General features: G+C 41.1%; 2 long non-coding RNA genes across 5 annotated transcripts in view; one reads left to right on the forward strand and one right to left on the reverse strand.

The window, feature by feature from the left end:
* The window catches only part of LOC132487409 (uncharacterized), a 34,419-nt gene extending 7,123 nt beyond the window's left edge, over nucleotides 1-27,296 (forward strand). Inside the window, exons 3-4 of one of the 4 annotated variants that reach the window (XR_009531634.1) lie at nucleotides 25,591-25,712; nucleotides 27,209-27,296. This is a non-coding gene — a long non-coding RNA (uncharacterized LOC132487409). Of the gene's footprint in view, nucleotides 1-16,600; nucleotides 19,327-19,588; nucleotides 20,031-25,590; nucleotides 25,713-27,208 lie in introns of those variants that run through there. The other 3 variants (XR_009531636.1, XR_009531635.1, XR_009531633.1) reach the window with 3 other exon arrangements.
* LOC132488947 (uncharacterized) lies at nucleotides 10,268-11,160 on the reverse strand. The gene is made up of 3 exons (XR_009531826.1): nucleotides 11,124-11,160; nucleotides 10,958-11,031; nucleotides 10,268-10,311 (listed from the first exon to the last, which is right to left on the reverse strand). It is a non-coding gene; the product is annotated as an uncharacterized LOC132488947 (long non-coding RNA).
* Nucleotides 27,297-27,595: the final 299 nt, after the last annotated feature.

The following is a 27,595-nucleotide window of genomic DNA, read 5'->3' on the forward strand; positions in this document are numbered from 1 at the left end:
GGCTCAGCAGTTGTGGCACACGGGCTTAGTTGCTCCGAGGCATTTGGGATCTTCCAGGACCAGGGATCGAACCCGTGTCCCCTGCATTGGCAGCAGATTCTCAACCACTGCGCTACCAGGGAAGCCCCAGGCTTTGCATAGTTTGATTCACAAATTTCTTATAATCATTCGGTCATTTGATATTTTGGTTATAGTTGATTTGGGTTTCTTTTTAGATAACGATGCTTATTTCCAAATAATATAAACAGTCTCTCTTTTGTTCTTCCTGGAAATCCTTTAGCAACCATCTTCTCCAATCCTCCATATTTTGTCTCTTCTTTCTCCGTCTTCTCGCACCTCTGTCTCTTTCATCACCTAGTTCAGAACTTCCAGGAGAGTTATACAGACATTCCTAACATCTCAAGTTTACCAACAACTGGTCTTTAACATGCCTCAGGACTGTGAATGGAGGCAACTGGTTGATCAAAGATAAAACACGTCTTGTATGAAATCAATCCAGAATACTTAAGGAGTTTCACATGCTGCAGGTCTTAAAGTTATCTTTTTATCCAGTTAACAGATCCTTCTATGTAAAAGATACTGTTAGCCTGGCACTCAGTTCCACCTTGCACATTTTATCTTCCAAAAAAGAAGGCAGATTTTCCTCAGGAAGACATTCCATCTTCTTTATTGTTACAGTCACTGCGATATTTTCAAAGACGAAAAAAACACTTACTACTCATATTCTCTATGGCATTATTTAACCATCTATGGAGAATCTGACCCATCTGTTCCAGTGCTCTGCCTGATGGGGGAATTAGGATCAATCTACTGAATGCCTATTATTCTTTCACTCACTGAAGATTTTTTAGCTGTCTACTTATAAAGCACTGCATTTAGTCTTAGAGATACTAGTGTTCAAGACTCCTTCCTAGAACTCAACACCAGGTGGGAAAAGGCAGACACAGAAACAATAAATTAGAGAACAGGTTTTTTCTTCTTCTTCTTTTCTTTTGGCCGCGCCATGTGGCACGCAGGATCTTAGTTCCCTGACCAGGGTTTGAACCTGTGCTCCCTGCATTGAGAGTGTGGAGTCCTAACCACTGGACTACCAGGGAAGTCCCCAATAACAGCTTCTTATGAACATACAAATCAAATGCTATGGAGAAAAACAGTTGGACACGTAGCCTAAATGGAAAAGGGCTATAGAGCAAGACTAAGAAGTCATCAGCATACAGATGATACAAAAATATAGAGAGAAGCTAAAAGGACCAAGGATATATAACCTTAGAGTTTACCAACATAAAATGGAGAGCAAAGAATAAGATCCCACAAAATAATTCCTGAATTTTAACATAATCATAAAAATGTTATCAACAGAATAAAGGGGGAAATAAGAGCTGTAATCAACTAAAAGCAGTTTCTCTTGTCCCCATTTTAACAATAAATAGATCATTCTACTAAATCCCTAGATTAGCTATTTCAATATTAAAAGTATTAAACTGATAATGATTATGGAAATATAACATGACTAAATTGCATAGGAATTTTAAGGGGAAAGAATACTGAACCATAATATAGTACAATAAAATATCATATAAGGGGGAAGAGGAAATAAAATCATATAAAAATACCAAGACATTTATGTTGCTTCCATGATGTTTTGGATATTGCAAATAGTGCTGCTATGAACACCGGGGTGCATGTATCTTTTCGATAAATGTCCACTGACAGGTGAATGGATAAAGAAGATGTAGCATACATATACAATGGAATATTACTCAGCCATAAAAAAGAATGAAATAATGCCATTTGCAGCAGCATGGATGGACCTAGAGATTATATTAAGTGAAGTCAAGTCAGAGAAAGACATCATGATATCACTTATATGTGGAATCTAAAAATAATGATACAAATGAACTTACTTTATTTACGAAGCAGAAACAGACTCACAAACATAGAAAACAAATTTATGGTTACCAAAGCGGATAGCAGGGGGGCGGTGGTGGGAGATAAATTAGGAGTTTGGGATTAACATATACATACTACTATATATAAAACAGATAAGGACCTACTGTATAGCACAGGGAACTGTACTCAATATCTTGTAATAACCTATAATGGACAGGAATCTGGAAAAGAATATATATAGATATATATGTATAACTGAATCACTTTGCTGTACACTTGAAATACAACACTGTAAATGAACTATACTTCCATAAAAATTTTAAAAAATACCAAGACATTAGAAGCTTTGTTAAAATAGTTACTCACACACATATCCCATACATGATTATGATGGAAATTACACAAATATTTCAATTTTGAAAAATCGTATGAATAGAATTAGATCACCCAGAAAAGTGTTCAAACAAAAATCTGTTAATATATGTAACCACTATTTTTGACTCATGGGATATAATTAGAAGGCAACTTCATCTCCCACTACCCTTTTAAATATTCAGAGGTTCTTCTCCCAACCCAGGTTGAAAACCCTTACTCTCAAGTAATAAGAAGTCCAGAGTTGCTTTAACTCACAAAGCACTGAAAAACAATGTCCAGCCCCACATAACATACAGAACTATAAAAATGCCAAGTCAGAGTTAATCAGCTAGGCCATGCTACAGGCAGACCACCTGCAGTAGGGGTGGAAGGCAGGCATGGTCCCCTCCTTTCCTGCCTCATCCCATCCTTCCTCCTCCAGCTGGCTAATCATGGTTTCCCATGCTGCCAGGTTCAAAACTGCAGGGGGCGGTAGAGTTCTTATGTGAGATGGTTTTGAGCAGTCTGGATCTGGCAATTGTTTTAAAGCTGACTCTCTCTCTCAGGGGCATTTCCGTGCCCACAGCTGTTCTCACCTGTAACTCCCTTGACCTAAGTGAATGTAATCCATTCTTTCTTCTTAGCTCTTAAGGAATCCAGAGCCCCACTTTGGACTATCCTGTTCTGAGGCCTGTTCACGCCTCTAAGTGGCTTTTTGTGCGGTATCCAATGTGGATCCACCACCAGGGCTCATTTTCTCTCTTTCACACTTGACTAACATCTGGTCCTCGATAAGCACTCAAACAGTCTTTGTCAAAGCAAATGCTGAGAGTGCAGAACAGTCTCAACACATTAGCAGTTCTTCTCCTGTCCTGAGCCAAAGTAACCTACGAGTTCCTTCAGATTCCAGGTTCCCTGGGTATGAGTTACATACCTGCTCCCAGAACTGCGGGAGATTAGATTCATATCGAGTTCCCCAAACCAGGTTTTACAACCTCTCTCCCTCTCACCCTCTGTCTTTGGCAGCTCTGTAATTTCTTTTTTCATGAAATACATTCTCAAATTCATAACAGATTAGCTACCCATTATATTCCCATATGAAGCATTGATACATAACTAAATTAAGTTTCTGTTTTAAAAGGTGGGGAGGGGTGTGTGTTGGGGAATCACATTCTTGCCCAAAAGAATAGGGATTCATGTGACAAAATGGGGGCAGGGGAGAATCTGCATAGAAATAAAATCCTCAGTTCAAATGTATCAACTCTCCGAATTTTTTTTTTTTTTTCTTTTTGCGGTATGCGGGCTTCTCACTGTTGTGGCCTCTCCCGTTGCGGAGCACAGGCTCCGGATGCGCAGGCCCAGCAGCCATGGCTCACAGGCCCAGCCGCTCCGCGGCATATGGGATCCTCCCAGACCGGGGCACGAACCCGTATCCCCTGCATCGGCAGGCGGACTCTCAACCACTGCGCCACCAGGGAGGCCCAACTCTCCAAATTTTATGTCCACGAATAGGTGTTATTTTTTCAATTCAAAGATCAAATCTACATTCCAACATATTTTATTAAAATATTACATACTTACATTAAGAAAAATGCTTATAACTAGCGAGATTGTAGTAACTCCGTATTTACTTTAAAATGAATATGAACAAAGAATATCTAAAAATAAAACATGTATCAATGACCACAAGTAATCTATTTAATAGGTATAGGTTACTTGTAAAACTCTGGCATTGTGGTAGCTTTCAATGGACAGCTTTAAAAAGTTTACAAGTCCTCTCAAAGTCCATCCTTATTAAACTGATTTGGTTGAAATGTGATTCAGAATAAGCTGGGGAAATATACTTTCGGCATGATGAGGGGAGGAGGTTGACAAATCATCTCCATTTTTTAAAAAGCAGCTATAAATTTGGATAAACTGTTTAATAAAACAGCCATTTCAGCACTCTGGAAATTAACTGAAGATCTACAACAAACTAAGAAGTGCTTATTCATGAAACCCAGTTAGGGAAAGAACCTGTGAGCCTGTGGGATTACTGTGCTGCCACATCCCGGGCCAGGTCTATGGGTGCAGTAGTTCAACCAGGGCAACAACAGACCCAGGGAACAAGACTTGTTGTCACTGCCAGAGGGGACTCATTTGATATGATGCATTGTAAGTTAACCTGGGAGCTCAGTGGTAAGCAAACAAGGCTCAGTGAGGTTGTAGTGCTGTTTGGGGCAAACAACAGAGTAGCTAGGGATTTCACTGGAAGTTCTAGGAGGTAAGACAGCCATCTGGGTTGGATAAGCACTCTATATACTCCAGATGTACAGGCATGCAAAGTGGAAACTGAAGCTGATTCAGGCCACCCACATACCCATGGTTGCCAAAGCCTGCACATATGCACAAGGGAGAAGCAAAAAAGCCCATCAGAAAGCTCAGACCAGAGCAGACTTGACAATGACCTGAACACTGTATGTACTTGCCAGCCCACACAGATCCATTGGCAGAGTGGAGGCCTGACTGATGGGGTTTGAACACAACCTCTGTCCAGTCTTTGGCTATATGCTAAGCTATGCAACCCAGCAGCAATGCTTAGGAAGCAAGATTTATTATTTTAAAAAATGAGTAGAGACATCGGTGACTGCACACTGCCGTGGAGACAGATTTCACAAATTTACTGGTGGCAAGTTACTAAATAAAACAAGAACAGGGCCTCCCTGGTGGCGCAGTGGTTAAGAGTCCGCCTGCCGATGCAGGGGATACGGGTTCGTGCCCCGGTCTGGGAGGATCCCATATGCCGCGGAGCGGCTGGGCCCGTGAGCCATGGCCGCTGGGCCTGTGCATCCGGAGCCTGTGCTCCGCAACGGGAGAGGCCACAACAGTGAGAGGCCCACATACCGCAAAAAGAAAAATAAATAAATAAATAAATAAATAAATAAATAAATAAATAAAACAAGAACAACCCATGGGGGAAAAATTCAGAATTAGTAATTGCTACATTATCTGAAATTCAACAAGATTACAAAGCAAAGAAAGAAGAAAGTAAGTACCCTTACTGAGGAAGAAAAGCATTCAATAGGAACTGAGTATCTCCAGATGTTAGAATGAGCAAAGACTTAAAAGCAGCTATTATGAACAGGTTCAAAGAACTAATGGAATTCATGTTTAAAGAATTAATGAGAGCTATGATGAAAATGGTGCAATGCATGAAGAATCTCAGTAAAGAGATACAAGGTATATGAAAGAACCAGATAGAAACTTGGAGCTGAAAAATATAATATCTGAAATGAAAAATTCAGTTGAAAGAAGAAGAAAGAATCAGTGAACTTGAAACTGAATCAACAGAAAGTATTCAATCTGAAGAGGAGAGGGAGAAAAGCAATGAAAAAAATGAACAAAGCCTCAGAGACCAGATCAACATATGTGAAAGGAGAATCCCAGAAGAAGAGAGAAAGGGCAAATAAATATATTTGAAGAAATAATTGCCAAAAACGTCTCAAATCTGATGAAAAACATTAATCTACAGATGCAAGAGGTTCAACGAATCCCAAGTAGGAAAAACTCAAGGATATCCACACTTATACACATCATAGTCAAACTATTAAAAGACAAGACTAAGAAAAAATTCTTGAAAGCAGCAAGTGAAAACCTATTGGAAAAGGAGACCAAAATTACCATTAACAGCTGACTTTTTACCAAAAATAATGGAAATCAGAGGCTGTGGGATGACACACTCAAAGTGATTAAAGAATAAACTGTTGGGCTTCCCTGGTGGCGCAGTGGTTGAGAGTCCACCTGCCGATGCAGGAGATGCGGCTTTGTGCCCCGGTCCGGGAAGATCCCACATGCCGTGGAGCGGCTAGGCCCGTGAGCCATGGCCGCTAAGCCTGAGCGTCTGGAACCTGTGCTCCGCAATGGGAGAGGCCCAACAGTGGGAGGCCCGCGTACTGCAAAAAAACAAAACAAACAAAGAAACAAGGCAAAATAAAGACATCCCCAGATAAAGACAGAGGACTTAAGATTATATAAACCAGTAGTTAATACTTGTATTAAGTTGTTGTAACACGTACAGATGTAACATGGCAACAATAGCACAAAGGAAAGAAAGGGAGATATACTGGAACAAACTGACTGCATTGTGACAGAATTAAACTTGTATTATTTGGAAGGAGCCTGTGATTAAGAGTGATAAATGTGTACTGTCATCCCTAGAGCAACTGCTAAGACATAACTCACAATAGGAGGAACAGGGAATTTCCTGTTAGTCCAGTGGTTAGAACTCCGTGCTCTCACTGCCAAGGGCCCAGGTTCAATCCCTGTTGGGTAACTAAGATCCCACAAGCCATGCTGTGCAGCCAAAAAAGAAGAAGAGGAACACAGGGATCTCTTTAGATACGAGAAAAACAGAAAACAAATAGCAAATGGCAGATGTAAAAGCAACTACATAAATATTAAATATGAATGAACTAAACACCCTACTCAAACAACAGAGATTTTCACACTGGATTTAAAAAAAACAAGATTGGGCTTCCCTGGTGGCGCAGTGGTTGAGAGTCCACCTGCCGATGCAGGGGACCTGGGTTTGTGCCCCGGTCCGGGAAGATCCCACATGCCGCGGCCAGCTGGGCCCATGAGCCATGGTCGCGGAGCCTGTACGTCCGGAGCCTGTGCTCCACAATGGGAGAGGCCACAACAGTGAGAGGCCCGTTTACCGCCAAAAAACAAACAAACAAACAAACAAACAAGATCCATATGATAAAGGACTTGTCTTTAGAATATATGATCTCTTACAACACAGAAGACAACAACCCAAAGAGGGGAGGGAGGATTTCAACAGACATTTCTCCAAAGACGATATACAAATGACCAAAAGCCTAGCAGAGGATGTTCAAAATCACTAGTCCTAGGGAAATGTAAATTAAATCCACAATGAGATTCTACTTCATACCCACTAGATTGGCTTTGTCAAAAAGACAAGACTATAAGAAACACTGTACAAGATATGGAGAAACGGGAACCTTCATACACTGGTAGTTGGAACATTAAATTATATAGTTACTTTCAAAACAGTTCATCAGGTTCTTAACAAGTTAAACAGAAACTCACCACATCACACAGCAATTTCTAGAAGTCTACCAAGACAAATGAAAACGTGTCCACGCAAAGACATGTATACTCATATATATATAAACACAGAGAGAAGGGGAGGGAAGGAGGGAGGGAGGGAAGAGAGCAGGAAGGGAGAAAGGAAGCAGGGGCAATAATAAATGGGCAAATGAAAATAACTGGTATATCTGAATCAAGGGTATATGAGAATTCCTTGTATTATTCTGGTAATGTTTCTCTAAGTTTGAAAGTACATCAAAATTTTAAACTACCCAAATAAAGGACAAGAATATCATGTAGCAAGCTCCCTCTACCAACCTCAACGAAGACCATATACAGCTTAAAAGTTACTAGAAAACTGTAGGTAATTTTAATAAAGTCACTTCAAGAATATAGTATGGTTGTAAAACCACTACAATGTGCTCTAAAATAATTTTTCTACTGAGTTAAATAAAGTCATCTGTAAATCCTGTAACAGCACATTCATATTCACAAAATCTGACTGAAAAATAAACACAACTTTCCATTTCTAACACAGCATAATTCAAAAGTTCACTCTGAATGGGACTGGGTTTTTGGTTTTATTTTGGTTTTAACGCAAAGCATAATTACATAGTTATTCATAATTTGAGGTGTGTTACTTGTTTATTTAACAAAATACTGCTGCTCTGAAGTAAACTTCATTTTCAGAGTGATAGTAATGTTAAAAAAAAAAGACCATGAAAATGCAAGCTGCATTTTAAAAAGCTTATAATAATCATTTAAATTCCGATTGTATCTGTAGGTTCACAATTCTCTACTCTTAGATCTTTTTTAAAAAACACTTTATATATGGTCAATCTAGATCATAATTAAGTGCATCTTAATGAAGTTTCCACTGATGTATGTAGAAATATGATTTACCAATAGCCAAATAGCATCATTTCTTTATCAAAGATAAGTGGTACTATCTAGAAATAAAGACAGTCCTTCAAGAATTTTATTTTCCTAAGTAAAAATACTTCCCAAGAGCTAAAGGCACAATTTCTATTCACATCTAGCACTGTAACCAACCATAAAATCATTACTTATTTTCAACTTAATAACTGATTGACATTTCTCAAACAAGCTGTTTTCAATCCTGATAGTTCTTTATTTTCTTTAATAAATTGCTGTTTTCAGTAGGTGTCCATCATGGGAATAATCAAAATTAGATAAATGTGACAAAAGACTGACAAAGTGTTTCACACCCTTGAGTGATACCAAGAATGGGAGAAAAGTGTTGCAAAATACGACTACTGCAGTGCTACTTATGGTCTTGCAATAAAACCAACAATGCATCAAGAGCTATCATCTCACATCCAATTTCTTCCCCTCAAGAACAATCTGAATCTCTTTGGCATCCAAAGTCTCATAGGTCAATAAAGCTTCTGCTACATTCTTGTGCTCTTTTGCATGAGTCTTCAAGATATGTTTTGCTCACTCATACGAATCCTGAAATACAAAGCAGATATGTAAGAGGCAGAAACCTTAGGAGAAGCACAAACCCTAAATAAGATAAAAAGCCTTTATGCACCCTAAAAAAACTATAAAATCTATTGACTTCTAGTTATGAAAGATAAATGCATTTAAAAGCTTGGTTCCCTAAAGATAACTCTTTCATACTTTCAAATGTTACATTTTTACCTCAAAATCTATCATAGAGATAACTGAGGACTACTTAAACAAAAAGCTACTTAAGAAATAAAAGTATACACTGTACTCATCTGCTTTCTAAATAAGGTCTGTGAACACAGAAATCTATTTCTCTTTTCAGTATACGTGCTAAAAGGAAAGGGAGTTTGCTCCTTTTGCCTCTTGAGATTTCACCAATTTACTCAATCTAGAATGGCCAGAAAAGATATAATTTCCATTCTTTTACTTGGTAACACACTCACCTCTCAATACTGTAATACAGTATCATTAGAGGTGATCCCTGACTTCCGTTCATTTGATTTTTTTTGCAACACACCTTGAACTTTTCATTTAAATCCTTCAACTCTCTTTCCAAAGGTGAGTCTGAATTAAGTTTATCAGCTTATGAATAATGGCAGTAATAACAGTTCATTTTTGGCAGTGTCATATTCGCCTGTACAATGTTTCTGCCAATATTTTACTAGCGAATTATATTTTTGTCCTTATAAAATTGGGTGGAAAATGTAAAAATGAATTTACCAACACCAAGAAGCACAGGTCATATAAACACAATACAATTACTAGACATTTTGAACATAACCATGTCCAAGTAAAATAATCAAATTAAAGAAAATACATAAAATATTAGAAATATATCAGCTAAAGAAGGACTGAATATTTAAATCACAATGTAAATTGTTCTGGGCTTCCCTAGTGGCACAGTGGTTAAGAATCCGCCTGCCAATGCAGGGGACACGGGTTCAATCCCTGGTCCTGGAAGATCCCACAAGCCGCAAAGCAACTAAGCCCGTGCGCCACAACCACTGAAGCCCCGCACTACAGCCACTGAAGCCCGGGCCCTAGAGCCCATGCTCAGCAGCAAGAGAAGCAACTGCAATGAAGAGCAGCCCCTGCTTGCTGCAACCAGAGAAAGCCCACATGCAGCAACAAAGACCCAATGCAGCCAAAAATAAAATAAATAAATTTATTTTATATATATATATATATATATATAACTTGTTCTTAGCCTATGGCCAGAATAAAATAAAGATCCAGTCTATGATCAGGGGTTCCAGTCTATGTCAAAGATCCAGTCTATGACATAGTTAATCACGGCAGCAACAGTGCACCTATTAACTTTATAAAACAGAGGAACTTTAGTTTTTTTGCAAGCACCCAAATATTTAGGCAGATTTTGACTAAATAGATAAATAAACATTTAAAAAAGATCATTACCCTCAGAAGGATTCTGGTTTCCTGTTCAATAGCGGATATAGATTCTGGACTCAGTTTCCCTGTATCACTGTAGGTCATAACTCCAAGCTAAAATCAATGAAAAGAAAGAAATCCAACAGAAAAACCGCCAACACTAATGTATGTAACAGAGGAAGTACTACCCTATACATAAGAAAATAAATATCATGGGGGCAAGGAAAAAATACAATATAAAAATGCCCTTGAGGGCAAAAAAACTTCATTCTTCTTCTGAAAGTATAATACTAAAAAGTGTGAGCAAGAGGGAAAATTTTAAATCCTAAGTATCGTTCTGAGTACCTTCTTAGAAAACCTTAGCAGCTATTCTAGTCCAGAAATCCACAATTCACAGAGTACTGGAATTGCTTTATGGAGCCACAGTGATAATGTAAGAACGTGAAGTATGTGGAAAGGGCAAAGTAAGCAAGCTCAACAAGTAGGTCTTCGATGTCATATGAATAAAAAAAGCTAAAGAATTTATATTATCATTTGGTTAATTCATGAAGTAATAACTCTTACTGTTTGAGCAGCTGGAATGGAAAGAGTATGTTACATTTCTCAGAAAATGACATTTAGTTTAGAGTCAGCTTTGTTAAATCCATTTGGAATGAGACAGGGGAAAATCTATCAATTTATAATGAGAATCCTCTCTCACAAAGAGACACTTGGCACATCAACATTTGATACAGGAGGAAGGATTAAAATTAGCCATTACCTTTTCACTCATTCCAAATTTGGTGACCATCTGCTTTGCTATTTGGGTTGCATTATCAAAATCACTGGAAGCACCTAAAATTTTGAAATATACATAAAACTCAAGTTAAAAAGAATCTTTAAACTAACAAACACAATTTGAACCAAAGCTGTTCTTTACAGCCAACCTGTTGTAATATGATCAGCTCCAAATATAAGTTCCTCGGCCACTCTTCCTCCCATACTGACGTCCATCTGAGCAAGAAGCTGAGCTCTAGTTTCGTTCCGTCGATCATTTTCAGGCAACAGGTACACCCAGACAATTGAAAAACAAAGAAAAAATTCAGACACAGTTTTGAAAGACTTACATTAATAACCTGAATTATCATTTGTCTCTCATGACCTTACTTAATACTATGATGCTGAAAACTCAGCGGCATTTAATAGAGATGGTCATGGTGATTGATTACCAAACCAGCTATGTATAAAATGAGGAAAGCAAAAGTGCAGTTTATAAATAATAAGTAGTTAATGCTGCAATACAACTGTTTGTCCCTCGTTGCACAAAAGTGTTTAAAACGTCTATAGGGACGTCCCTGGTGGTGCAGTGGTTAAGAATCTGCCTGCCAATGCAGGGGACACGGTTCGAGCCCTGGTCTGGGAAGATCCCACATGCCGCGGAGCAACTCAGCCTGTGCGCCACAACTACTGGGACCGTGCTCTAGAGCCTGCAAGCCACAACCACTGAGCCCATGTACCACAACTACTGAAGCCCGCACGCCTAGAGCCTGTGCTCTGCAACAAGAGAAGCCTCCGCAATGAGAAGCCCACGCACCGCAATGAAGAGCAGCCCCCTCTCGCTTCCACTAGAGAAAGCCCGCGTGCAGCAAAGAAGACCCAACGCAGCCAAAAATAAAATTTAAAACATAAATAAATAAAAATAAACGTCTATAATTAGAAAGATATGAATATGAAACTTGTACTCAATGAGAAAAAACTTAGAAAAACTATTGAACCAGTCACTATGATACATAATTTCTTTCGAGGGGAAAAGAGCAACTACATATTTAAGAATTATATTTTGCTGTCATTCCTGAATTACATTTCATAATGTAAATATATTATCTGAAATATTAAGGATATCCTTTATTAGCAGGTAAATTTCACAAGTATGTCTGATTTCAAGACAGTTGAGGAAGTTAAAGAAGAAAGTATCAACACACCTAGGAAGTAGCTGAATTTTCTTTTGAAATGTTTTCATCAGCAATTTCCTACATAAGCTCCTGGGGAGCACTATTTGAAAGAAAAGAAAAACTAAAGATACATGTCCAAGTGTTGGCCCTCGTGGCATGATTGTAGCTTTGTTGATAGGCATAGCATCTTTAGTGTAATATGCAATAATAGCGTGACCAGATTCATGATACGCTGTGATTGTTTTTGTTATCAATTTCCACACTTCTACGCTCAGGCCCTAAGAATAAAAATTTGCTTAAGTAAAATACTCCATTAAGAAGGTATATTTAAATGAATGAAGCTCCTTTGTCTCAAAGTCATTCTTAGAGTCATATGATTTAATATCATTAATAAATATTTTAAAAGTTTGAAAGTTTAAAAAATGAGTAGATTCCACTCTACAACACATGTAAACCATAATTTGTCAACTGAAAACCAAACTGTAAAAACTATCATCTTAATCCTTATATCAAAAGGAAAAGCTTTATTCTATTTCTAGAAAATAAACTTCTAATTTAACAGGAATATCATAACTTACCTGTTTTGAAGGCAATTCAAGATTTAAAATAAAAATTAGATTCTGAAAATCAGTAAAATTAACTATTTTTTTATCAGCAATATCAGACAAGAGGAAAGACATGGGCACTCATGCCCCCCAAAGAGTGTAATATAAGTTATAATATATTTGTTCTGTAACAGGCCAAACTGTGTTGCTCCATTCATGTTTAAGGTAATTATTGATATGTATGTTCCTATTCCCATTTCCTTAATTGCTTTGGGTTCGTTATTGTAGGTATATTCCTTCTGTTGTGTTTCTTGCCTAGAGAAGTTCCTTTAGCATTTGTTGGAAAGCTGGTTTGGTGGTGCTGAACTCTCTCAGCTTTTGCTTGTCTGTAAAGGTTTTAATTTCTCCATCAAATCTGAATGAGATCCTTGCTGGGTAGAGTAATCTTGGCTGCAGGTTTCTCTCCTTCATCACTTTAATTATGTCCTGCCACTCCCTTCTGGCTTGTAGAGTTTCTGCTGAGAGATCAGCTGTTAACCTGATGGGGATTCCCTTGTGTGTTATTTGTTGTTTTTCCCTTGCTGCTTTTAATATGATTTCTTTGTGTTTAATTTTTGACAGTTTGATTAATATGTGTCTTGGTGTATTTCTCCTTGGATTTATTCTGTATGGGACTCTCTGTGCCTCCTGGACTTGATTAACTATTTCCTTTCCCATATTGGGGAAGTTTTCAACTATAATCTCTTCAAATATTTTCTCAGTCCCTTTCTTTTTCTCTTCTTCTTCTGGAACCCCTATAATTCGAATGTTGGTGCGTTTAATGTTGTCCCAGAGGTCTCTGAGACTGTCCTCTGTTCTTTTCATTCTTTTTTCTTTATTTTGCTCTGCATCAGTTATTTCCGCTATTTTATCTTCCACCTCACTTATCCGTTCTTCTGCCTCAGTTATTCTGCTATTGATCCCATCTAGAGTATTTTTTATTTCATTTATTGTGTTTTTAATCGATGCTTGATTCATCTTTAGTTCTTCTAGGTCCTTGTTAACTGTTTCTTGCATTTTGTCTATTCTATTTCCAAGATTTTGGATCATCTTTACCATCATTATTCTGAATTCTTTTTCAGGTAGACTGCCTATTGCCTCTTCATTTGTTAGGTCTGGTAGGTTTTTATCTTGCTCCTTCACCTGCTGTGTGTTTTTCTGTCTTCTCATTTTGCTTATGTTACTGTGTTTGGGGTCTCCTTTTTGCAGGCTGCAGATTCGTAGATCCCATTGTTTTTCGTATCTGACCCCAGTGGCTAAGGTTTTTTCAGTAGGTTGTGTAGGCTTCCTGGTGGGGGGGACTAATGCCTGTGTTCTGGTGGTTGAGGCTCAATCTTGTCTTTCTGGTGGACAGGTCCACGTCTGGTGGTGTGTTTTTGTTTGTAGATTTTTGATGATGGCCATTCTGACCGGTGTGAGGTGATACTTCATTGTAGTTTTGATTTGCATTTCTCTAATGATTAGTGATGTTGAGCAGCTTTTCATGTGCCTACCGGCCATCTGTGTGTCTTCTTTGGAGAAATGTCTATTAAGGTCTTTGGCCCATTTTTTGATTGCATGGTTTGTTTTTTGATATTGAGCTGCATGAACTTTTTGTATATTTTGGAGAGTCCCTATTCATAAGGCCACACATTAAGCCTTTTAACCTTATCTGCAAGTGGGGCCCATCACAGCCTCACTGAACCACAGTAAAGGATTGAAGAAAGATGCCCAGTGAGGATGTTAACCTTCAAATCCTGTTACCAAACCACAAAATCTACTATGTGCTTGTTTTGATCACCTCCCATTCACCTCATTAGTGAAGGAGGGATCCCCAGCCCTAAATAAATATATTGGTTTGGTCAAAAAGTTTGTTCGGGTTTTCCATAAGTTGTTACTGAACGAACCTTTTGGCCAACCCAGTACAACGCCCTACACTGGACGGATGAGACTGGCAGAAGCTTATTAATTACATATACTCACAGCCCAGGGGGCAGAGGACACAGCACATTGCAGGGCCACATGGGGACTGCACTCAGGAACAGAGTGAACAACCAGGAGCTGTGAGAGGCAGGCTTTGTAGTGACAAGATAGTGATGTGACCGCTGGTTCCAGTGGGAGGATGTGTTGGTTTGCTGAATAACTCCTTGGGTTGGTAGGGAAGTAAGGACCCTGTGCGGCAAAGCTGATGCCACTGGTAGGGGAATTAGCTGGGTGAGGACCCTTTTCCCACTGTGTGAGGGGTACATCTGGTGAGGTATTTGGGGCCCCGTGAGGCTCAGAGATGTCAAGGCAATGGCAGCACTTGAAATTTTATGTCTTACAAATTCAGAGCTCTGAATTCATAATGTTTAATCTTGTGATGATCTTGTGAACAGTATATTTATAATCAAATGTTTTGGTATGTGTTAAAGGAATTAATATGAGAAATGTAAATATTTGAAATATTCCATAATTTCTTTTTAAAAAAATTCTATCCATATGTCTTCATCAGCTCGGGCTCCCATAACTCAATTCACAGACTGTGTGGCTTAAATGATGGAAATTTATTTTCTCACAGTTCAGGAGGCTAGGAGTTTGAGAGCAGGGTGTCAGCATGGTTGGGTCCTGGTGAGAGCTTTCTTCCTGCCTGGCAGATGGCCACCTTCTCACCATGTCCACATGGAGAGAGAGAGCTCTCTGGTGTCCCTTCTTATAAGGGCACTAATCCCATCATGAGAGCTCTACCCCCATGGTCTCATGTAAACCTAATTATCTCCCAGTGACTCCATCTCCACCTTCTATCATACTGTGGGGCTTAGACCTTCAACATATGAATTTAGGGAGGACACAGTTCAGTTTCTAGCACCATACAATGCCATATCATTCAATAATAAAAAGAACAGACTACCTGTACACACAGGCATGTGGGTGAATCTCAAAATCATTATGCTAAATAAAAGAAGCCAGACAGAAGACTATACACCATGTGATTCCATTTATATAACATTCTACAAGAGACAAAACTGCAGGGACAGAAAGCCACTCAGTAGTTGCCAAGGGTTGGGTATTGGGGAAGGGGATTTACTGCAAGGGAGTAAGAGGGAAGTTTTCTGGAGTGATGGAACGGTTCTGTACCCTGACAATGGTCATGGCTACCCCACTGAAGGCATTTATCATAACTTATCTAACTGTACAGTTTAAAAGCATGGACTTTATTGCATGTGAATTGTACCTCACTAAACCCCCCCAAAAAGTCACCTTCCACTTGGATAATGCTTTACAGTTAACCATGCCTTTCTCATCCATTACTTTGTTGATTTTCACAACTTGGTAAGGTAGGCAAAGTGATATTATTATCTCCACAGGGTTTGGGGAGGTTGGGGACTTCTGAGCTTGTTCAGCCTGCAGAAGAACTGAATGTTCTGAGTCCTAAACAAGAGTTCTTCCCCCTCTACCCCGAAACTCTGGTCAGTGAGTAATGTCAGTGACAGGCTCCATCACCTACTCCGGGTTGTGCTCTGTGATACATGCTTTCCATTCATTCATTTATTTTATTTTCTTCTCACAAATAAGCTCTAAGGAAGTGTCATGATCCCACTTTACAGGGTAGAAGAGAGAAGAGTAAATTAATTGTTCTGAGGCAAGACAGTAACAGCGTCATGATTTGAACCCACGTCTGAATGGGTGGGTAAACCTGTGCTTTTCACCACTAAGTCCCAAACTTCTCAAAACAACTTTAGTTCCAAATAAGAGCCCCAAACACAGAAATCGAGAACAATCCAGGGAAATAATTATGAGCTCCTTCAAGTGGGGAAGGCTAGCTTTTGCTTCAAATGGGGAAGGCTAGTTTAGCACTGTCTTCAGTGCTAAGCAGTCTTTTAGGTATCTATTTTAGTCCATCGGTCTAAAATTTTTCAAACTCTCCAGACACTTCCTGAAAGACTCTGCATCCAGCAAATTAACCGTCTTTCTTAATGCCCCATCCACCTCGCCTAGACTTTCTCTTCTGCTCAGAGCACATTCCTGAGTTGACTGCAAGTTGATCAGCAAAAGGCGAGAATGCAGGGCAGGACCAAGAGGTGCTTAGCATCGGCAGAGTACCCTGAAAGTGGATGCTGGTGGTCCTTCTGCAACTGTTGCGAATAACCCCAGAGCCCAGGATGCAGCCTCTCACTGCCCCTCCCGACAGGGGCCATGTGTAAGCATCTTTCCAATGGAAGAAGCAGGTCATGATTTGAGAAGAGACCAGATCTTTTCTTTGCTTTTGTCATCTGGGTGACTGTAAGCTTTACAGACCTCTCCATGACACCCCAAGACCTGAACATGAAGGAAGCAGATTCTGTTTTGCAGATGGAGGATCTGGGGCAAAAGAGGAAGAACATTCTGCCTGGTTCCTTGCAGCAGGAGGAAAGAAAAAATTTTCCAAGTGCCTTTTGTGTGCCAGGAACTGTGCTATGAATTTCATGCTCCATACTATTACTAGTTCACAACTGTGGAACACTTCCTATATGTCAGGAACACTTTCTGTATATCCATATGGCTATGGGACACTTTGTATGTGTCACTTTTATATACATCATCTCATTTAATCCACTCAACAACCTTATTTGATAAGTACCATTACCGCCTCCACAACTGAAGTTTATAATATTTGAGTGACTTGCTGAAGGTCACACAGCTACCACATGACAGAGAGGGACTTCAAACCCAGGGATGCCAGCCCCAAAGTCCCAATTCTTTGCATTACACCACCTCACGTACTGTGCTTGACCCCCTAGTCCGCTGTTTCTATTTCCTGAAACCCATCTAACACAAGAGAGAGCAGAGGCTGGTATTTTAAAGGAATGAGTATTTTCCACTACTCTTTTCCCTGGAAACAACCCTGTATATCAACTAATATTCTACATTTTCTGAGCTTCAACTTCATCCCAGGCGCTGTGCTAGATGCCGCCACATTATGTTACATGAGAGATGATATAGAATTTTGGGAACAGCCAATACATGACCCCACACTTAGCAGACATGCCTAATTAATCAGGACACTCATTCTGGGTGAGTCTAAATGCAGCCTCAGAGTCTTTCCCAACACAGAGGTGCAAGAAACTGCTGAAATCAACCAGCATCAGCACACACTAGATGAAGCCTATTGGCCCTTCCTGCTGCAGAATTCCACCGGCAGAAATGACAGTGACATGGCCACAAGGAATAATGGGATGGAATCGTTTGAGCAGAAGTTCTGAGATCAAAGCCTTGTTCTACTCAAAGTCTTGTTCACTAGCTGGGCACCAGCAAGTAAATTAAACTCTCTGAGCCTGATTGTCTTCTTCATCCAAAATGGTGATGATAATCAGATCTCATCTATGTCACAGGATGGTTGGATGCAGAATTGTTGGTGACAGTGAGAAGCAAGAGACCATAAGACCAAAAGTCTGGAGTAAGGGTACTGGCAAGAGACAAGACAATGAGAGAACACAGAATATAGATTTTTGCCTGGGAAATAGTCTCAGATTTTCTACAAAGGGGTTGTGTTGGAGGTGGGGTGACTTCAAGGTCTTAATGCCCTGTGTTACACCACAGGGTTTATTATGGTTAATGGTGGTGGCTTCATGAGTAAGTGATGGGGCTAAGCCATGGCCCTAGAGCTACCCAAGCAAGACAGCATGGCAGAAACAGGTAGGCTGGGAGCTCCTGGTGTGATCACACACCAGCTGTGTGATCTTGGGCAAGTCCTTTAACCTCTCTGAGGATCAGTTCCATCCCCTGAGAAATGAAGACAATGATCTGCTTCATGGTAAAGATGAAACAAGATAGTTCCAGACACATAGTGGGCAATTTTCCATCATGGTACAGGGAGGAGCTGACAGCAGGCTCTGCACGTATCCTTTGCACTGAGATCACGCAACATGGCAGCTGGCACAAAGTAGGTGCTCATCAGCATTTACGGGTTCGTTGTTTGGTTGATTGGGTACCACTTAGGAAGTCACTGAAAGGCTTTAAGCAGAGGAAGAACATGATGGGTTTTAAAATTTTGAGGACATCACTCTATCTGCTTTGGGGAGAAGAGGGTAGGGGGACAGGCATGGGAGTAGGAAGTCCATTTTGTTGCCCTCCTCCAGGACAGGGACCACGTGGACAGGAGGTCCGGATTCAGTGGAAGAACAGGGTCCTGAGCAAGTGGAAGGGCTGGAGACTGGGACATTCAGAACTAAGATTTCTGATGAGGTGCTTTTTCTGGTGGTGACAAGATGCAGGGTGTAAGCAAGGCAGAGTTGGCTAAGATGCCATGTGATAAAAAGGCTGGTGATGATTGGAAGCTGGAGAAATTGAGAAGCTGGAATGTGGATGTGTCACTCTTCATGGACAGTCTCTCATTTCCTTCTCAAAGCAAAGCTGCTGCGTCGGCACGATTGCCCTCCTTTAACAGACGATGAAGGAGAGACTTAAAACATTCACAAGCATATACTAAACTGGGGGGATGTGGGAATTCAGGCACTTGTTTATAGACTCAATAACTGCAAAGGATTTATGGTTTGTGAAAGACTTGCACTGTGGAAAAGATAATAAATTGAAGACATTATTGTGTGGAACTGTGCTGATTTTTGTTGATAACACTCCACTAAGAACACTATATGTTTTCTGGAGAGCTGTGGAAGCTGTCTTCTTGCTTAACTGCAATATAAGAAATAGTGATGTTTTGGAAATAAGTTGTCAATAAATTTCTTTCTATTTTATATTGTTTGTCATATTTTTATGTAGTTTGATATGTTTAAATGTTCTAATATCAAGATTAACAAATATAAATTGTTAAGGTTAAGTGACAGGCCAAGGACAAGAAAGTCACAGAGTTGGGCTTCGACCCAGAGAGGTCTGACTTTACAATGACCATGGTCTTTCTCCTGTTTGTCATTGACATAGCTGTGATCTGTGCCCTGTCAAGTCTCACCACGCCCGGAAAGCCTCACCACACCCGGACAACATCTGTCTTCCTCCGATTTTCTGCTTTAGTGGCTGCGCAAAGGATGTCTCATGGGCTGGAAGGAAAGGAAAGGAAGCTGCAAAAATACAAAGATGCAAATTCACAAGAAAAACAGTGAGGGCTACAGTCCAGGAGGCTTTTGCCCTTGGCCACCAAGAGGAGAAGGCTATCCTGCCCCTCCCAAATACAAGGGTGTGCCCTCTCTATGTGTCACCAGCTCCTGCAAAGCAAAGCATTGGGGGTCACTAAAGCATCAATCATTCTCCAAATACAGCATTAAATGATGTATCTGGGCCATAAATACTGTACAAGCACTTTGCAAACGGGTCCATTTTTGTCACCATTTCATTCCTTTTATACAACATTACTTACTCTGACCTTTTAGAGCCAACTGTTTGAGAAATAGAAGCACAGCCCACAGCTAGCAGCAGCCCCTCTTGCTTGGTATGTTTCTCAGAAGATTTCACAGGGTGACAGTGATGGGGAATGATGGGGGCAGATATTTACCAACCTCAGATCTGCTCACACTCCTGCCTGGTCAACTGTGCCCAAGTGGACTTAACAGGCTTCATGTGAGCATCGCTGTGGCCATTGGGCACCTGGCTGTGAACCAGGGATGTAAAGCTTCGTGATAGAAGGGGAAGCAATTACTCTCTGAGATGGCCAGCTCTGCCTGGAGACTGCATTGTAACACTCACCCAACTTTGCTGGCTAGAGGCCCCAACACCAGAGAAATTGTGTCCATTGTCTTTCATGTAAAGAGAATGCTAGCTGTCCCGAGCTCCCCCACGGAAGTGCCAGTGTAACTTAGCTGAAAGGTAGAGAGGTTTCAGAGGTACAGCCTAGTTCAGGGAAGAGTCACTGGGAGGAGGCCAATTTCTCAAATGACTCAATTAGCATCAAAATTCCAGGTTTGGTTTCTCCACATCTTAACGTAGGGGAGTTCTGGTAAAAGTGGATTAGCATGTGGCAGAATGACCTTCCTACTAAAACAACTGGAGGAATAAAAGATATTTAAAATACCTGTTTGAAGGCATCAGAGAGCTGCCAAGGAAGCAGGGACTTGAGGGACCAAGAGCCCACAGTGAAGAGAAGTGCAGGGTGAGCCATCATTTGAGAGCCCTTCTCCCACTGCAGCATTTGCCAATTCCAGTGCAGTGACTGGTAGGGGAAAGGCTGAACAAAATGTAGGCATCTTAAGGGCTTCAAAGGAGTAAAGTTGGAGTTCAGAGCCCACCAAGCAGCAAGGGCTCGGAAAAGCAGCCTTTCAGCTGAGATTTCCAAATGGCTCCCTGCAAGGAGTGGGGTGAACAGGATACAGACCAGGGTCCCAGAGACTAAAGGCCACATTCGAAGATCCCAGCCCCCAAGCACTCCATGCAGCCACTTCCAGTCGACTGGAGCTGGCACACGAGGTGGAGGCCTGTGTGTCCTGTGAAGCACTCAGGCTTTAGAATTAGAAAGACCTGGAAGCTCTATCACAGACCATTGTATTTCTAGGTTCCTTAACCATTGTGCCCTTCAGTATCCTCCTCTTAACACAGAGGCTGACTCATTGAAAAGAATGAAATAATGTCATGTGCAGCAACATGCATGGACCTGGAGATTATCGTACTAAGTGAAGTAAGTCAGACAGAAAAGACAAATATCATATGATATCGCTTATATGCGGAATCTAAAAAAAATGATACAAATGAACTTATTTACAAAACAGAAACAGACTCACAGACTTAGAGCACCAACTTATGTTTACCAGGGTGGAAGAGTGGGGGGGAAGGGAGAGATTGGGAGTGTAAGATTGACATGCACACACTGCTATACTTAAAATAGATACCCAACAAGGACCTACTGTATAGCACAGGGAACTCTGCTGAGTATTCTGTAATAACTGAAATGGGAAAAGAATTTGAAAAAGAGTAGATACATATATATGTTTAACTGAACCTCTTTGTTGTACACCTGAAACTACCACAACATTGTAGATCAACTATACTCCAACATAAAATTTTTTAAATTTATAAAAATAAAAAGAGGAATAAAAACAATAACAGAGGCTGACTGAGGCAGCACTGGAGACGTGCCTAGTACCTTGCCAAGAACATCCTCAGCGCTTGGGAAACAGAAGCAGCTGGCGAGGGGGGAGGAGCAGCGCCCTGGGAGGAGACAGGACACCTGGACCAGTGCCAGGCTTGCTAGTGCCTGGCTGTGTGATGTTGGGTAAATCACTTAGCATCTCTGAGTCTCAGTTTTCTCACACATTCATAAGAGGTTGCATTACAACTTCAGGGACCACCCGTGACTTTAAATTCTCTGTTTCATCTTGCAAATGGGGGGGGGGCGGTGAAGGGAGAGAGAAAAAAGATAGCTCTAGAGATAGATATAGAAATAGTTATATGAATGTATATACACACATAAATATATATATACACCTAGACATGTATACAAATAAATATAAATCTTTATACGAAGGCAGATGTTTACACATTTTTATGTATATACTATATATATGCATTTTTTTAGATTTTTATGTCGTCTCAAAAACACTTTCATTAAGGACTTCTCTTATCCGAGGACCTCCAGCAGACATCACATGGCATGGGGCAGGGGGTGGGTGCAGGGAGACATATCTGCCTGCACCTGAGTACCAGGTACAGAGCTCAGGACCCTCCCAGATCATCCCACTCCAGGTACAGCATTTTCCCCCTACATCAGAACTGTCTCCTGCCTCAGGCTACTGAGGGCTCAGAGCCAATGGAAGAGGAGATAAAGTTGATAGAAAAGTGCTACGAGTCTCCCCTGACTTTAGCACCAAAGAGCATTACACTTGAACCCGTAGCTTCTCTGTTAGGGAGCTAGAATTCCCAGGGGCTCTTACTGAGACTGGACTTGTGTAGGTGCAGGGGCCACAAGGAAGCATCTGGAGATTGTGCTGAGTTCCGCAGGCCCCAGAGGTTAGAGTTGGCTGGGGGCCAAGAGGAGAGATGACAGCGTCCCCAGCGCAGCCCTTTAGGGAAACATGTTGAGAGAAGGTGGGAGGTGTTGCCAAGTGAAGGGCGAGTCGGGGACTTGGGGAGTAGAGGGCAGCCAGGATGAACTCACCCAGTATCCCAGCTTCCTTCATGGAGTTCCGGCAGAGAAACTGAACATTTTCCTCAAACAGAACTATGTAATGGCTTCGTTGCTACTAGAAGATTCAGCATCAGCGTATTGATTAAAAGTGTAAACTCTTAAGCTAGACTGCCTGGATTTGAATCCCAGCTCTGTCACTTTTACCTGCGTGACCTTGGGCAAGTCACTTGACCTCTCTGTGCTTCAGTTTCTTCATCTGTAAAATAAAGATGAAAATAGTATAGGCTTCATAGAGTTATGGAGGACTAAACTAGTGATAAGAACACTCGGCCCTTAGTAAGATCTATACATGTATGAATTATTATTAGAAGGGTCTTGTTTAGAGTTGCTACAGTGCCCTTGAGGTAGACAAATGTATCTCTTCTGGCTGATCACTTACAATTTCTCCCTCGACTCCTGGGCATACCATGGTACAACTTCAGCATTTTCTTCTCACTCCTCTGGGTGACTGCCCCTTATCAATTTTTTCTCTCTCTCCCTGATCCACACAGGAAATAACTCGTATTTGCCCTCAGTCAGTGGGGGTAGAATCACTTCCCCAAAGCAGCCTTCTGTTCACTGAGCCACCTGCTGACAGCTCCAGCCACAGCCTTTCGCTCTGTAGATTCCCAAATTTGAGATAGATGTCAGTCCACTGTAGTTTTCAAGAACCAGGGGATGCATGCTGAGATCTTTGAGAATTCCCACTAGCATCCCTCTCAATAGATTTGGGATCAGAAAGTATCCCCTGACCCTCTGCCATCAAGGATAAAAGTCATTGCCCAGCTCTTTCCAAAAAATGCTCCAATTTCCAATCACCTCCCTTCCCACCTTTCCAACTTCTCATGTCCTGACTTTATGCCCCTTTTGATGCTCTCCAGTGGGTGTGGGTTTAAGGCTCCAAAACCAGTTAGTTTCCTATCACATCCTTTGTCAGTCCACTACCATCTCACTTTGCAATATGGAAATAGTTGGCCTTTATTTTCTTAACTGAACTTCGGCTGAAAAGGAGTTGAGTCCCATTTTAAGATCCTTTTGAGAGAAAAAGTGTTCATGAGCAAAAAGCACTTGCTTAGTGTAAATACTTAAAGGAAAATGGCCTGGGAACCTCGCTGGATGGCCAGAATGACTCCCAGGGTTTAGGGTTGAAGGAAGGCGGATATTTCCTCCTTAGTGTGAGGCCATTTCCTTGCCAGCAGAAGCAGGCTGCAAGGGGCCTTGAAGCTAAGGCTAAATCTGCACAGGAATATTTTCCACCAGCTGCCTGCTCACTTGCCTTAGAGGCTGAGTTCATTATCCTCTTAAAAGCCTCTTTTCTCATGCAGAGGAGCTTGGCCGACCGGAGAGTCTGGTTCTTTAGTCAAGGCCTGTTGCTTTCATAAGAACTTATTTGAACAGACCACTGCTCAAGCCCAAGGCAGCTCCCACCCCTGTGCGCCTGTGCAGGGACTGGGATGGGGGGAGGGTGGGGGGCGTGGACACGCGGCTGTTCGCTGTTCTCAGTTCTTCTGGGTCCAGCTGCCTTTCCAGAGGTCCCTGACTGTCAGGCATCCTAGGTTCCAATTCTGGCCTTCCTACCTGCCAGCACTGAGACCTCCAGCAAGTCATGTAACTTCCATAGACCTCAGTTTCCTGCCCTGCTCCTTCCTTAGAGGCTGTGGTGTGTGTGTGATATGATATTGTACACAAAGCATAGAACACAGTGCACGAAACACAGTTGGGTCTGAGACACTGCGTTCCCTTTCCTCTGGGTTATGCTGTAATCCAAGAGTTCTTATATCGCTGTTCATGCCACAGATCTTAACACCATGCTTAGGCCAGTAACAACAAGAAGTAAAAATATTGTCCTATAGCAGAAAAATACTCACCCATAACCGTTCTCATCCGCATTTGTAAGGACATGAATTAGGTACTGATAGGGTCATAGAGAGGACTAGACCAACAACATTTTATTTCACAAATGAAGACACTCAGGACACAGAGAGAATGCACAGTTTAGTCCACAGAGGCACTTTTCTTTTAAGATTTTTTTTTGATGTGAACCATTTTTAAAGTCTTTATTGAATTTGTTACAATAGTGCTTCTGTTTTATGTTTTGATTTTTTGGCCGTGAGGCCTGTGGGATCTTAGCTCCCTGACCAGGGATCGAACCCGCACCCCCTGCATTGGAAGGCAAAGTCTTAACCACTGAACCACCGGGGAAGTCCCCATAGAGGCACTTAATTGAAGATCTGGCCCAGAAGTCAGGCTTCCTGCCTAACTTGGGACTGGGCATCTGATCACCTTATTTCTGGGAATAGCCAGGCGTAGCCTGATCAACTCCAGCTAGAAGAAAGGGGCAGTGTGGAAGGAACCAGAACCAGATTAACAAGCTAGAGGAGGGCAGCCATGGAAGAGACAGAGTCACATATGACAATAACAGTAGACTTCTCCTCATTACCAGGCATTTCCTTTCTGCCCACTCTAAGCTACATGTATCATGTATATGATCATATTTAATGCTAAACAATTCTATAAGATTACTATCACCATTCTCATCTCAACATGGGAAATCGGAGGTTCATGGAGATGAGGTAACTTGACCTACATCCTACAATGGGAAAATAGTGGAGCCAGGATTTGAACACAGGTCTATCTGGTTCCCAGTTGTAGGCATCCAGAGTTCAACCTGGCAGCAGCATATCCAAAGCATCCAGAAACCATCTGTCCAGGCAAGTTCATGATACTGAGTGTCCAGGAGGAAGTCACAAGGATATCTCCATAGGATGGTACACCGCAGAATGTGTTCATTCATTCTTTCACTCTCTTTTTCTTTCTTCCATTATTGAATAAGCACTAACCTATGTTCCAGCTAATACTGAGAAACTCCATCCAGGATCTTTACTGTCCTGTCCTTGAGAACATCCCTTCCCCACTTCATCCCCTGAAAGTCATGGAAATGTCCAAAACACCCAGGTGAGAGCTTGTGGGGCTTGTTATGGGTTAAATTGTTTCCCCTTAAAAAAATGATGTATCAAAATTATAACCCCCAGTAAAACTCAGTATATGACCTTATTTGGAAATATGGTCTTTGCAGAATTAACCAAGTTAAGATGAGGTCATTAGGGTGGGTCCTAATCCCAAATGACCTATGATAAACCATAATGGAAAAGAATATTTTTTTAAAAGAATGTATATATATGTATAACTCAATCACTTTGCTGTACAGGAGAAATTAACAAAACATTGTAAATCAATGTAAACATTGTAACATTGTAAACATTGTAAATCAATCTACCTTCCAGAACTGTGAAACAATCAATTTCTTTTCCATAAGCCACCCAATTTGTGGTACTTTGTTACAGCAGCCCTAGCAAAATACAGGGATATCCACATACCCCATGCTCAGCCCTCAAATCCTCCCCGTCAAGCTCAGAAGCATCTATGCCTATTGCTCTAAGAGCTCCTAAATGCTCTTTGGCAATAAAGCTGGCCTGGCCCTCCATGTCTCTTCATTCATTCATTCATTCCTTTACATTTTCCAAGTACCAATTTTATGCCAGATATTATTCTGGTTGATGGGGTCACAAACATGTAATCACAAAAAACCTACCTCTGCCATCAAGGAGTTCATATATGAGGGAGAGAAACATACTCAGAAATTCAGGCAGGCAGCTCACAGCACCCTTCACAAAGAGGGTGTCCAGGTGGAGGCTATAGAGAGGGAGCCAGACTGGCCTGCCTTCTTAGAAGGCTGGGATGTTAGGCAATGTTACGTACCCAATTCAAACAGAGGCCCAGCCGGCAGAACAGGAGTGACTCTAGAACCCAAGTGAGAGCCAGTGCTTCAGGAAGACGAGGCTGCTAAAAATCCTCCTACTTAAAGATTGTTCTAGAGGCCAAAGCAGGGCTGACCCTACAGTGGGAAGGCACACGGCATCACCATTACTGTGAGAACCAGACAGTGTGCAACTGACCCCCCATCCCTTAACACCCCAGGCTGCTTGAAACCCTCACCTGCAGTGGGCACACGACACTATCCTCCTGTCTAAAGAAAGGCACAGATTTGGAAGAAACTTGGCAAAGGTATCTCAAATTGGTCAACCATCCTAAAAATTTACCATGTTACCAATAAACAGTTGCAAAGCCGAGAGGAACGTTTCTAAGCTTTCAGTTATAAAAAGCCAGCTTGATCGACCACACTAGAAGGAAGACTGCATCATCTTTACATTTGATTTTTAAAGGCTCTCTATAAATATATTACAAAATCATTGTCATGTGAAAAGGAAATCAAAGAATCCACAGCCCAAAACTTGTAGGGAAAAAAAGTAGGATAAAGAGTGGGCAAATAATTGATTTAAAAAATATATCATGTTCCCTTTCTAGATTGTGTGATGTCTGAACTATTTGGCAGCTTTTGTTTTTTTAATTAATAGACCTTTTTTTTTCTTTTTTTTTTTTTTTGGTTTTAGGTCCACAGAAAAATTGAACAGAAAGCACAGAGAGCTCCCCCTCACACACTCCCACCTCCAGTTTATCTGGCAGCTTTTTAAAATGTGTAATCTGTTGTGATTTCTCATCCTAAAGAAAAATCTCCTCTGTGTCTAATTTTATGTCTGTTGTTTTATGTCCTTTTTCTTTAAGAGTGCCTTCACAGTCTCGCAAGCTTCAAGCCCCACAAAACCCAGACCCCTTCCTGTCCCCTCTTAAGTCTGTTTTATTCTCACTGCAATGCCACAAGGTGGACATATCAGAGCAAAACTGGGAACTGAGCTACGGGGAGGGTGAACAATGTGCCCTGGAGGCACAGAATGAGTCACTGGGGCCCAGAACTAGCACCCAGATTCTTCTAGACAGAG

Source organism: Mesoplodon densirostris, chromosome 4, assembly GCF_025265405.1.
Source record: "Mesoplodon densirostris isolate mMesDen1 chromosome 4, mMesDen1 primary haplotype, whole genome shotgun sequence".
Taxonomy (NCBI): domain Eukaryota; kingdom Metazoa; phylum Chordata; class Mammalia; order Artiodactyla; family Ziphiidae; genus Mesoplodon; species Mesoplodon densirostris.